At 41.5% G+C, this 13042-nt stretch overlaps 1 long non-coding RNA gene across 3 annotated transcripts in view; it reads left to right on the forward strand.

The window, feature by feature from the left end:
• Positions 1 to 13042, forward strand: part of LOC135229952 (uncharacterized) — a 324439-nt gene that overhangs the window by 297875 nt on the left and 13522 nt on the right. For all 3 annotated transcript variants that reach the window (XR_010320629.1, XR_010320627.1, XR_010320628.1), the window contains one exon: positions 11336 to 11483. This is a non-coding gene — a long non-coding RNA (uncharacterized LOC135229952). The remainder of the gene's footprint in view (positions 1 to 11335; positions 11484 to 13042) is intronic.

The raw sequence follows: 13042 nt of genomic DNA on the forward strand, positions 1-13042 counted from the left end.
TATGTACAGGAAAAATAAATGTGATTATACTAATAGGTGTAATAAAATAAGTATTTGATAACCTCCAGCATCCACTCATGTTTTTTAAAAGAACATCTAGCATGCCATGAGACCAGAAGAACCAGAAGGTTCCCGGCTACTGTCGCTGAACATTTTGATCAAAGAGTCCATAGAAAAGCCCTGATCAAAAGGGGGAAAATGCAGAACAGAATTTCAAATTCTCATGAACCCTAGACTTTTTGGAGCCATTGAGGGTGAATGAACTCCTGAAACTATTGCCGTGAGATAATCTTTAAACATTACACCAAAAGCATTCCGTTGAATCATCTTAAAACTGAAGTATAAAAAAGGAAACACCATACTGTTGCTGTTGAGTTGATTCCGACTCAGAGACCCTGTAGGACAGAATAGCACTGCCCCATAGAGTTTCCAAGGTGTAGGTGGTGGATTCAAACTGCTCTTCTTTTGCTTGGCTACCGTATCACTTAACCACTGTGCCACGAGGGCTCCAGAACATTAGCTACTTAACTAATAAAAATGGTCTACCTTGAGCATATGCTCTTTTAAGAACTGTCTATATGGCATCAGATTGACAACAGCTACTGAAAAGATTAGATAGGAACCTTAAGGAGCAGTGGGTTTATGCTAATGACAGAGGAACTACTCAGAAAAGGAGGGTAAGAATGGTTGCACAACTTGAATGTAACCAGTGTCGTTAAATTGTACAGGTAGAAACTGTTGAGTTGGTGTATGTTTTGCTGCATATATTCTCAACCACAAAAAATACATTTACAGGTAATAATTAACAAAAAATGTCAAGGAGAGCTAAATATTTTGAAAATAAGACAGAGTTGCATGTGAGGGAATGAGTGGGGTGAGCTGTTTTAGATTAATAGTTAGTAAAGGCTTATGGGATCAGGATATTTGAGGAGATAACTGACCTATATCAAAGGAGAGAATAGCTGTATGAAGTTCTGGAGGGAGGATATTGCCAATAAAGGAAAGAGTTGTTTCTGAGGCCCTTAAATAACCAAGTGTTCTGGCATGTTTTGAGGAAGCTCAGGAAATAAGTCATGGCTAGTGTGGAGTGAACCGAGGGAAGACTGTTAGGAAATGAGGTTAGTATGGTGGGCAAGCCCCGCATCATGAAAGACCATGGGAAGGATTTGGGAATTTTTCCTAATTGCCATGAGAAGCCACTGAGGTGATGCTGTTATGTAGACTGTAAGAGGGAAGATCGGTGGCATGGAGTCCAGTTTTAACCAAGAGATGATGGTGGCTGTAAGGTGGAGGTAGTGAGAAGTGGATAGAGTCAGGATTTATTTTAAGGTAGCGCCAAGAGTCCAGAATATGTGTCAATGGATTGGATACAAGATTTGAATAAAGGAGAGAAATCAAGGATGATTTCTAGGTTTTTGTCCTGAACAACCCAGACGATAGTGAGAACATTTGCTGAGATAAGGAAGACTGGGAGGTAGATAAGACACTTGGACGAAGAATTTTATTTGAACCACATTAAGTTTGAGATGCCTAGTAGACATTCAAGGGGAGATGTGAGGTCAGCCATTTGTGAAGGAACAACAGGGCAGAGTATGTAAAATGAGGGTATCCTAGGGCTCAGGTGGAATTGACTGCCATGAATTGGCTCAGATAACCTAGATAGTGAGAAGTAATGAATGATGTTACTTAAACAGGGCATGGAAATCAATGAAAAAGGTGTGGGAGTGGCAGGGAGGCTAAGGTAGAGAAGTTTCTCTCTCCCTAAACCTGATTAGCTGGATTTGAAGACATCATAAGTTCCTGTACGAGAAATATCCAGCAAATTACCAGTTGATTTAATAAATTGATAACAAAGTCTACCTTTCAGCCAAAGATTGAAAAACAAACAAACCAATTGCCATCCAGTGAATTCTGACTCTTAGCAACCCTCTAGGACGGAGTAGAACTACCCCATACGGTTTCTAAGGAGCAGCTGTTGGATTCAAACAGCAGACCTTTTGGTTAGCAGCTGAGCTCTTAACCACTGCACCACCAGGCTCAAACCAAGAATAACACACATGAGGAACTTACTCCTTAGTTCAATCAAGTATGTAGAAATTCAAATTTGTGATTTTGGAGATTCCCCCTCTTTTTTTTCAAAGTGGGGGGCATTGAGATGGAGGATTTTCCTATGCCCACCATCCTAAGGGATTTAATTAACCCATAGTTGAGACATTGTACACATCTCAAGAAATTATTACCTTTGAGAAACTTGAGGGTGAGTAGGCATATCACCTGGCTCCTCTTAAACTCCTTTTAAAAACCTGACTTGAAGACTCACCTGCCTTTTTGAATAAGTGCCAGCTTGAATAGGCAGGGTTCAGGGAATTGCCAACCAAAGGTATGGTTTCTCCAGAGGCCTCCAAGGGGTGTAAAAGAAGAGTGGAGCCAGACCCCGTGCTTGGGACACACCCTTGGTAGGAAATATTTGAGTGTGTGTGTGGTGAGGGGAGCACTCGGTGTGGGAGAGTGGGGTGGGTGGGTAATAGGGAAATGCCTGTTTTTTTTGTTTTTTTTCTGGTTTTAAGAAACAGTTTTTTACTTTTTTTTTTTTTAATTACAACGAACAGTTCAGTGGAGACATGTTCCTTATCTGCACGGGCTAGTGGAATTGCTGATAGCTGAGAATGTAGCCTGCTCCCCAAGTGCGAGTTGGCATTTTGGAGAGAAATCTTGATGTTTGGAGCACTGACTGGCCCTGCCTTTTCTAAATAATTAAGGGTGGTGGGGTGGTGGTAAGAGAAAGAGGATGGTCTATGAACACTGACCCTGGAAAATTAACTCCCAAGTGTGTGGGTTGTGGATAACAGGAAAACATAGAGAGATAGTATTGACAGCAGCGCCTTTATTTATTTATTTATGTTTCTTTTTAGTTCTGAGTTGTTTTTAAGCCACAAATTAATGGGGCCACCATGAGTTTTCAGAGAATGAGTTTTACAAAAATCTAAGTGTTTTAAATATTGCAAGGATTTACTTATATATGCTGTATATGAGAAAAGTCCTTACAGTTACAGGGAGGAGAAAGAAAGTATATTCAGGAATTAAATTTTCACAGTTCTCTGAATTCTTATATTTCTCTTGTTGTCCATTTTTCTTTTTTTGTCCTTCATCCACCTCTTCCACCTTTACCCACTGTCTTCATCATCTAGTGCTGCCATAACAGAAATACCATGAGTGGATGGCTTTAACCAAGAGAAATTTAATACCTCACATTAAAGTAGGTGAATAGTCCAAGGCATCAGCTCTAAGGGAAAGTTTTCTCTCTCTTTCGGCTCTGGAAGAAGGTCCTTGTCCTTAGCCTTCCCATGGTCAAGGAGCTTCTCAGGTGCAGGGACCCTGGGTCCAGAGGACATGCTCTGCTCCTGGTGCTGCTTTCTTGATAGTCTGAGGACCCCAACTCTCCGCTTGCTTCCCTTTCCTTTTACCTCTTGCGAGATAAAAGGTGGTGCAGGCCACACCTCAGGGAAAGGTGACCTGAGTGAGGGTGGTGTTACAATCCCACCCTAATCCTCTTACAGTAAAATTACAATCACAAAATGAAGGACAACTATGCAATAGTGGGAATCATGGCCTAACCAAGTTGAGACACACATTTTTTAGGGTCATAATTTAATCCAAACCAAATCAAACTTGTCACCATCAAGTTGATTCCAACCCATACAGACCCTAGTTGATATTAACTCATAGAGACCCTATAGCATAGAGTAGAACTACCTCATAGAGTTTCCAAAGACTAGTTGGTGGATTCGAACTGCTGACCTTTTGGTTAGCAGCTGAGCTCTTAACCACTATGCCACCAGGCCTCCTCTTGATACACAGTCCACCCTAATACACCACTGTGTTAGAAAAAGGTTTTGCTATTCTGAAATAAGAACTTTTTACTATACTTTTGTGTTCGTGGTTGCTTTTGATATGTCTTTAAGCACTGAACAGTTAACTCATACCCATTAAAAACCCATTGCCACTGAGTCTATTCCAACTCATAGCGGCCCAATAGGGCAGAGCGGAACTGTGCCATAGACTTTCCAAGGAGCGCCTGGTGGATTTGAACTGATGACCTTTTGGTTAGCAGCTGTAGCTCTTAAACAGTACACCACCAGTGTGGGAGGGGTTTAATTGATAACATGATGTCTGGGCTCCAAGGGAGATGGAATGGATGTGCAGGAGAAGGGCATGCAGAGTCAGCCTGTATAGTCCCCTGAACTCTGTTCAAGATCATAACACACCTCAGTAATCACTTGAATCTAAACATACAACTTTAACAGTTGATGTAAATGACTTTACACATGAATTTTGGAACGCAACTATTTCTCGATGGAAGTTTCTTCAACTAAGCTGTTTGTATTCCCTTAATAATTATGAAAGCTAACATTTATTGTGTTCATTCTGTGTGTAAGGCCTTTTTCTAAGTGCCTTGTGTGTTTTATTTAACCTGCGTAACAACCTTTTGAATAAGACCCATTTTAGAAATGGGAAACTGAGGCAGTGAGAGGTAAAGTAACGTGCCCAGATCAACCAGCTGATAGATTGAGTTAGGATTTAAACCCAGGCAGTTTGTTTCAGAATTTGCTTATGTAATCACTGTACATGACAGCAGTGAGCCCTAGTGGCTGTGTGGCTAAAGAACTTGGCTGCTAACTGAAAGGTCAGTGGTTCGAACCCACCAGCCTCTCTGCAGGAGACAGATGTGGCAGCTTGCTTCAGTGAAGACTTACAGCCTTGGAAACCCTATGTGGCAGTTTTACTCTGTCCTTTGGGGTCACTATGAGTTAGAATCGACTTGATGACAGTGGGTTTTGGCACATAATACTAATGTGCAGTGTATTCTGTATGCCGTGTATATGTTCAGAAGCTAATTTTCCCAACATTTATGCCATATATAGATTACCAATCCAGTTGCCGTTGAGGAGATTTTCACTCATGACGACCCCGTGAGTTTTCAGAGTAGGACTGCCCTCCATACGGTTTTCAATAGCTGTGACCATTTGGAGGTAGATTGCCAGGCCTTTCTTCCAAGGCAACTGAGTGGATTTAAACTGCCAACCTTTCAGTTAGTAGCTGAGCACTTAACTCTTTGTGCCACCTAATACATATATATACTAGGAGGTTTTCCTCCTTATTTGTACTTTAATGTTTTGTAGCCTCTTCTGAATACTTGTTCCTGGCAGTGAACTAGATGCTAAAGAACAGAATAGGCACATGTAACCCTCTCTCACCTTCTCCCTCCCCTCTTGCACAGAGATGAAATGAAAAGGAATTAATGAGGACAGATTATTGGATTAGGGCCCACACTCAGGGCTCTAACAGCATGGGGAGTTTCTCCTGTCACTTCAGTTCTTGTTCAGGAATTGGCACCTGCTTTTTGTGAATCACAAAGACCAGTGCTTTATATCAAGCCATTTAGATTTGGGGTATGGAGCAGTGACTTAAAAAAATTAAATTTTATTTTCAGAGATTTTTTCTATTAATTGTTTACATTTATTTTAATTGTATATTCTGAAACCGCTACAAAAAGGCATGAAATAATTGTTTAAATTTTAATTCGTATGGGTCAAAATGTATGTTAAACTACCTATCGTCGCCTTCACAGTCGTTGTTATGTTTGAGCCGATTGTTGTGGCCACTTGTTACCAGGTATGACTTTCTTCTCCAGGGACCGATCTCTCCTGACAACATGTCCAAAATATGTGAGATGAAGCCTCGCCATTCTTGCTTCTAAGGAATATTCTGGCTGTACTTCTTTCAAGACAGATTTGTTCATTCTTTTGGCAGTCCGTGGTATATTCAATATTCTTTGCAAATACCGTAATTCAGTGCCTTCAATTTTTCTTTAGTCTTCCTTATTCATTGCCCACCTTTCGTGTGCGTATGAGGTGACCGAAAACACCATGGCTTGAGTCAGGGGCACATTAGTTTTCAAGGTGACATCTGTGCGTTTGAACACTTTAAAGAGGTCTCTGGCAGCAGATTTGCCCAATGCAACGTGTCATTTGATTTCTTGACTGCTGCTTCCATGGGTGTTTATTGTGGATCCAAGTAAAATGAAGCCCTTAGTGATGTCAACATTTTCTCCGTTGTCCTGATGTTGCTTATTGGTCCTGTTGTTAGGCTGTTGGTCTGTAGTCTTTGATTTTCTTCAGTAAATGCTTTAAGGCCTCTTCACTTTCAACAAGCGAGATTGTATCATCTGCATATCTCAGGTTATTAATGAGTCTTCCTCCAATCCTGACGCCTTATTCTTCTTCAGACAGTCCAGCTTCTCGGATTATTTGCTCAGCATACAGGTCGAATAGGTATGGTGAAAGGATACAATGGAGATGCACACCTTTCTTGACTTTAAACCATGCAGTATTCCTTGTTCTGTTTAGATGACTGCCTCTTTTTCTGTGTACACGTTTCTCCTGAGAACAATTAAGTGTCCTGGAAATCTCATTCTTCCCCATGTTATCCATAATTTGTTATGAGCTGGAGTAGGTCTCAGAAATAATGTGCCATTTCTTCCAGTTGGTCCTGCACGGCTGCCTGCTTCCCTAGGTGGTAGCAAGTAAGGCCTGTCTCAGAAACACTCCCCTCCTCACTAAGCATGATTCTTCACACTGCTCCATCTTCTTTCCCGTGTGTGTTTCCTGCCCTCCTCAGTGGCTGGGGAAAATGATAGTAGTCCACTATGAGATTTATTCTTTTATTATACTTTATTTTATCATTTGTTTTTATAACATAGTTCCGTTAAAATCAAGGGTAATAAAAATGTTTGTGTGATGGAAGTGGATAATCCCACCCATTGTGTCCATCTAAAGTTTCATGAGAAAACTGTGCCCACAACAGAGGGCTCCCACTCCTCTGGCTCACTGTATTTTCTCCTTGTTTATTTGCTCTTCCCTCTTTCCTGATGCATGCATGGGACCACTGAGCTTCAGGACTCCACAATTCTGCTTTTCATACCAGTGTTACTGTAATCTTGGGTTCATGGGCTGCCTTGCCACAGATTTACTCATTCTGTTTCTGTTGATTATTTCATTACTTAAAAATCTCTCATGAATTTTTCCAGAAGTACATTCTATTCCTCAAAAACTTGGAAGCAATGGGAAAGTATGCAATAAATAACAAGAAAACATACGTAATGCATAGAATAAATTACTAACGTTCCGATATGTCTGTTATCTTACTTACATTGGCATGTATGTGTGTTAGAGTCTCTGGTTGGTGCAAATGGTTAATATCTTGAGCTGCTGACAGAAAGTTGGAGTTCAGGTCCACCCAGAATTGCTATGAAAGAGAGGTCTGGCAGTCTACTTCCGAAAACTCAGCCATTGAAACCCCTATGGAGTACAGTTCTACTCTGGCACGCTGGTGTCATCATGAATCAGAACTGACTCAATGGCAACTGGTTTTATGTGTGTATTAGCACACACATTTATGTATATTAACACGGATATTATATCCTGATATTTTCATTCATCATTAGTCTTTTCTCATGATAATTTTTTTTGTTTTTTTTAATGAGAGCATTAAATTACTTTATAATATTCTGTGTGCATGTAGTATATTTTTTTTAACAATTTGAACTATAGTTGCAATAATAAATGTGCATGTTTCTAGTAATCTTCAACGTATACTTACATCTTTTTAACATACATCTCTGCCATTAAATCTCTTTGTTTAATTATTGTTTAACACTCTTTACGCCTAAGAGATGGTCTCAGAAGCAGCCCTGATCAGTTTTTCTCCCTCTTACTCATGAAGCTCCTTAATGTATCCCAAGGTATCAACTACGAAGGATTTTACGTACTTATCGTTTATTTTTCATTCAGTCAGTATATTCCATGGGCCAGAAGTAGTCTATGTTATGCAGATACAGTGGTGAAAGGTACACACTGCCCCTGTCCTCATGAAGGGGACAACCCAGTGCAGGTGGGAGGGGCACTGGGGAAATGCAGCTGAGAGCAAGGACAGACAACCCTCCAGGAACCACACTGGACTTCAGAGAGGCTTGTTGGCTGCTGTTCACCTGGCAGGCTTCTAGATACCCGAGTACCCTTGGGCTTGGTGCCTGTTCCTCTCTCTATTGACACCCTCTCTCTAGGATGCCTCAGTGAGTTTACTGCTGTCTATTTGTAGCTAAGGACGTGAGGTTTATACCTCCATCCATTCAAACTCCTCCTGGGTCCAGACTCATATATTCAAATGTGAGCCTAGCTCTCTGTATTGACCTCTTTAGGCATTATAATGATACATTCCTCATATGGCCATCATGAAAAGCAAACATGAAAGAAAAAGCACAGGAGTGCCTGGCACCAGTGTAGGTACTCAATGAACATTAGCTGTTGGTATTATCCTTGACATCCCCATGTGGGGTGAAGTTTTATTACCTGACATCTCCATGTGAATATCTAACACCTGTACCATGTTATCTAGGCTATGAAACAATTCTTGGTTCCAACCACCATTCTTTTCTTATCCATGAATTTCTCAAGGCTTTGGTGATGGGATTGTGTGTTTTTCCACACAATGGACTTGATTAGGAATGGTTGGCCAGGTCCTACACAATAAATTGCTCTAGCATTCCTTTGGGTGACCATTGAGACAAGTTTCAGCCAACGAATGTAGCAAAGAATTGGAACCACTCTCAGCTGTTCATGCGAGTACTCTCAATCCAGAATATCTGGTAAGTCGACTGTTAGGGATTGAATTGTGTCCCTCCAAAATGTCTGTGGAAATCCTAACCCCTGTACCTGTAAATCTGACCTTGTTAGGAAAGAGGGGGCCTGCTTTTATTATGTGAATGAGGTCATACCAATGTAGGGTGGGTCCTAAGCCTAACTCTTCTTAGTTATAAAAGGAGCAGAATACACACAGACTCAAACAGGTGAAAAGGAAGACAGACAAAGAAGACAGATGCTTCTAGAAGGCCAGGAACACAAATGATTGCTGGCATCTACTAGAAGCTGAGGTAGACAAGGAAGGACCTCCCACTACAGCCATGCCCTGAATTCGAACGACCACCTGCTAAACTGTGAGAAAATAAATTTCTGTTCTTTAAAGCCATCCAGTTGTGTTATTTTTTGTTATGGAGGGACTAGGTAACTAACACACATAAGACCCGTTCTTATAAGTTCAGCCCAGTGCAGAATAATTTTCTTCCCTCCTTGGTCTAGACCACCCGAACCTGCTCTTTCCCTATCAGTGTCCTTTGCTTTCACCTAAGAGCTATGACAGAGTCAGCTTGATGCTGATGCATTGAAATTTCAATTTATTTTTTATTTATGATTACTATTAATTCCGGTATTTTCTACAGTTTTCAATGGAGACAGTCCTATAATCTATGAATAGCAGTTATACTTTTTCTCTTTTTGTACTAGCTTACACTTCCGGTGTTCAATGTTTAATAAAAGTAATGATAGAAGCACCCTTATTTTATTGTTTATTAATTTTAAAGAGAATGTCCCACACGTCACCATGAACTATCATGCTAGTTGTAGTTTTCCACGTTCGGGAACTCCTTTTCTGTTCCATATTTGCTCCTAGTCCTTATCTCTCCATGTGATTGGATTTTATCAACCTGCTTTGCCCCCATCTCTTGAGGTGAGCATATGTCTTCTCTTCTTTCACCTATGCATGTGGTGAATGAAATTACTAAATCTTTAACGTTCACTCAAATTTGTATGCCTACATGATCATGGCATGTTACGTGGTTTATACTTTGCTGGATTTCCTTTGCTGGCATCTTACGTAGAGTTTTGCATCTCAGTTACTGAGTGTGCTTGTCCTCTAACTCTTCTTCTACCATCCTTCTCTAATTTGTTATCATTTTTAAACTAGCCTTAAGGATCAAGTTAGGGGAGTATCTCATGGTTTTCTAATCTCTGTTGACTATGTACAAGATTAAAATGACTGTTTCTTGCATGTTTGCTGGAACCTGACTGGAAACGATCTAGGTCTGCCGTTTTCTTTTTAGGGAGATCTTGAACTACTGACCCATTTTATTTAGTGGTTAAAGGCATCTTCTGGTGCTAATTTACTTAGAAAAAATTCTGATACATGTTCTAGGTTGCTCGAATCTCATCTTCAAATATTGATTATCAGGGCTTGTAGCCTCATGCAAGGCAATTCATCAATCCCAGATTTCCCCAAAGTCAGGCTCTGCAACTCTTCCCGGTACCAAATTCCCTCATTTAAGACTTATTTGCAAAGAGACAACAGTATGCTATCTACGCGGTTGTTTATCCGCAACTTTCTTGAGTCCATAATGTGAGGATACAGTCTTCTAATACTTTTTTTGTAATTGTTCTCTTTCTTATTTTTTTTTTTTTTTGCTTTTTTCACTGCCAATAACCTCCCCCCCCCATCTAGTAGTTTTAAAGTTGTGCGTTTCAGGTTCAAGTCTGTAATCCAACTGAGCTTCTGTGTGTGCTGCATGTGTACATCAAAAGAACACGCTTCTAGAAGCAGAAAGCAGGCAGTGCGACTGTTGGGTGGTTGGCGGGGGAGGGGGAGGGGAGCTGCTGCTCAGAGAGGGCTCCCAAGGGAGGCACGAGATGCCGGGCTGCCCACTGCAAGCCCACAGGCTCCAAGGAGGAGGAACCTGAGTGCGCCATGAGCCTTTTGAGACAGGCCCAAGCCCACCCAGCCGGGTGCTAACCTCGCATCCGCCAGGCTTGCAGGTTCCACCAGGACTAGGGAAGCCTAAGGCCAAGGAGGGCAAGGTCTAGGGTCTGGACCTGAGAACTGGTTCTGCCACTTGTGATCGCAGCGCTTATGCTGGAAAGGAGGGCAGAAAGCATATCGCAACGTGTGTCCGGACGATGACCCAGAACGGGGGAGTTGTGGTCACCCACGGACTCTGGGTCTGCATATGGAGGCCCCCAGGGTGCAATTCCAGGAGCAGAAGGCAAAGCCACAGAGGCCAAAGTGCACCTCGCCGATGCTTCCCAGGGGCATTGCCCCAAATATGGGGAGCAGTCCCTCCTCTGGGCTAGGGACTTTGTTTCCTCCATTGTCATCACTGACTGTGAGCAGACTCTAGTCTATGCAGACTAATGAGGAGTTATCAAAATGAGCTCCAAACTCCAGATTTGAGTTAAGGATCATAAATTAACACAGAGAAATACGACTTTAGCAATATGTGACTGTTTGAAGCCCAAGTTGCCTTAAAACACGGAATTTCAGTCTTTCAGCTCCTCTGCTAATCTAGTGACTAAGAACAGGATCTCACTGGAGCTCAAAGATGTGGGGCACTGGGAATACTCTGGGTCTGTCTGCTCACGGCTGATTGCCTGATCCCAGTTTTATTATACAGCTTAAATACAGACCAGAAGAGGAGTTTGGGGCTTGACACCTGACGTCTTAACACCAGTTCCTGTTTCTTGAGGAAGGAAGAGGTAAAATAAATCAGCGTTTACTGTGTCCTTCTCCATCCCCGGAAGTCTTCATGAAGACCCTCTCAGGTAAGGATTGACAGGGAGTGGCTTGGTTTACTATTTGACTTTGTCCTTCAGTCACTTTGTTTATGTCCTGCATGTAAACTATTATGCATTGACAGAAGCATTCTAATTCTTATGCAGAAGGACTAGACCTGCTGCAGAATGACTATATTGTGCCTCCCTTGGGCACCCCTGTCTGCGCAGCACCCCCCACCCCCAACTGCCCAACCGCCTCTCTCCTGGCATTCTGCTTCTAGAAGCATGTTCTTTTGATGCAGAGATGCAGCACACACAGAATCCCAGCTGGATTACAGACTTGAACCTGAAGACCTTATGCAGAATGACTATTTATGAACCCCTAAGCTTTTTTTTTTTTAAGCTTAGTACTAAAGCAGGTACTTACTCCTCAGAGAAGGCCCTGGGGGAGGTTGATACATGCATTCCCCAGTGCTCCTGCTGCTCTAGAAGTGCCTGAAATGCCTCTCTGGGAAAGGCCTTCAGATTAGGCTCATGGCCCACGTGGGAATTCAGGCCTATTTTTCTGTTAGAACATCTCATTTCGCTCTGAAAATTTTATTATCCAGTTTATTCACCAGACATGAGTACAGACATCTCATATTTTCAAAATAATCCCATTCTCTAATACTAATTTGCCACCAAGAGTATATTCCAAAGTGTTTCCAATAGGCTAGCAAGTCTATCCAAAGAGGGGAGTCCTGCGCCATGTTGTGCAGTGACAGCAGGGTTGGCGTAATATGTTTACCCAGATACCTACCACTTTTTAAAAAATTTTTATTGTGCTTTATTTGAAACTTTACAAAGCAAATTACTTTCTTGTTCAGCCATTTATACACAATTGGTTTGTGACATTGGTGGCAATATTCATGATGTGTCAATATTCTCTTCTATGCTCCAGTTCCCCGTTCCCATCCGCCATGATTCCTGTTCCATCCTGCCCTCTTTTCTGTGCTTTTGGGCAGGTTTTGCACCTTTGGTCTCATACACACGATTGAACTAAGAAACACTTTCTTCACGTGTGTTATTGTTTGTTTTGTAGACCTGTCTAATCTTTGGCTGAACGGCAAACTTCAGAAGGTACTTTCGACTTTGTTGCTTTCCATAATTCCTGAAATTCCAAGTCTACCACCTGAAGAACTTCCTTAGTGTTTCATTTAGAACAAGTCTGGTGGCGATGAATTCTCTTAAGCGTCCTTCACCTGAGAATGTCAATATTTTTCCTTTACTCATGAAGGAAATAACAGCCTATAGAACACTGGGTTAATGTTTCTTTTCTTTCAGTGTTGAAAAAATGTTGTTTTCACAGCCTTTTGGCCTCCATGGCTTCTGATGATGAATACAGAGTCATTCCAATGGTTTCTCCTGTGTGAAATGAGTTGTTTTCTCTCTAGCTTCTTTGAAGATATTTTCTTGGTCCTTGTTATTCCACAATTGACAGTGAGGCATTTGGGTGTAAAATTATGTGAGTTTAACTTGTTGGAGTTTGCATAGCTTCTTGAATCTGTAAGTTTATGTCTTTCAACAAATTGGGAAAGTGTTGAGCCAGTATTTCTTCAGATATTTTT

The sequence above is a fragment of the Loxodonta africana genome, unplaced genomic scaffold (assembly GCF_030014295.1).
Source record: "Loxodonta africana isolate mLoxAfr1 unplaced genomic scaffold, mLoxAfr1.hap2 scaffold_67, whole genome shotgun sequence".
Lineage (NCBI taxonomy): Eukaryota > Metazoa > Chordata > Mammalia > Proboscidea > Elephantidae > Loxodonta > Loxodonta africana.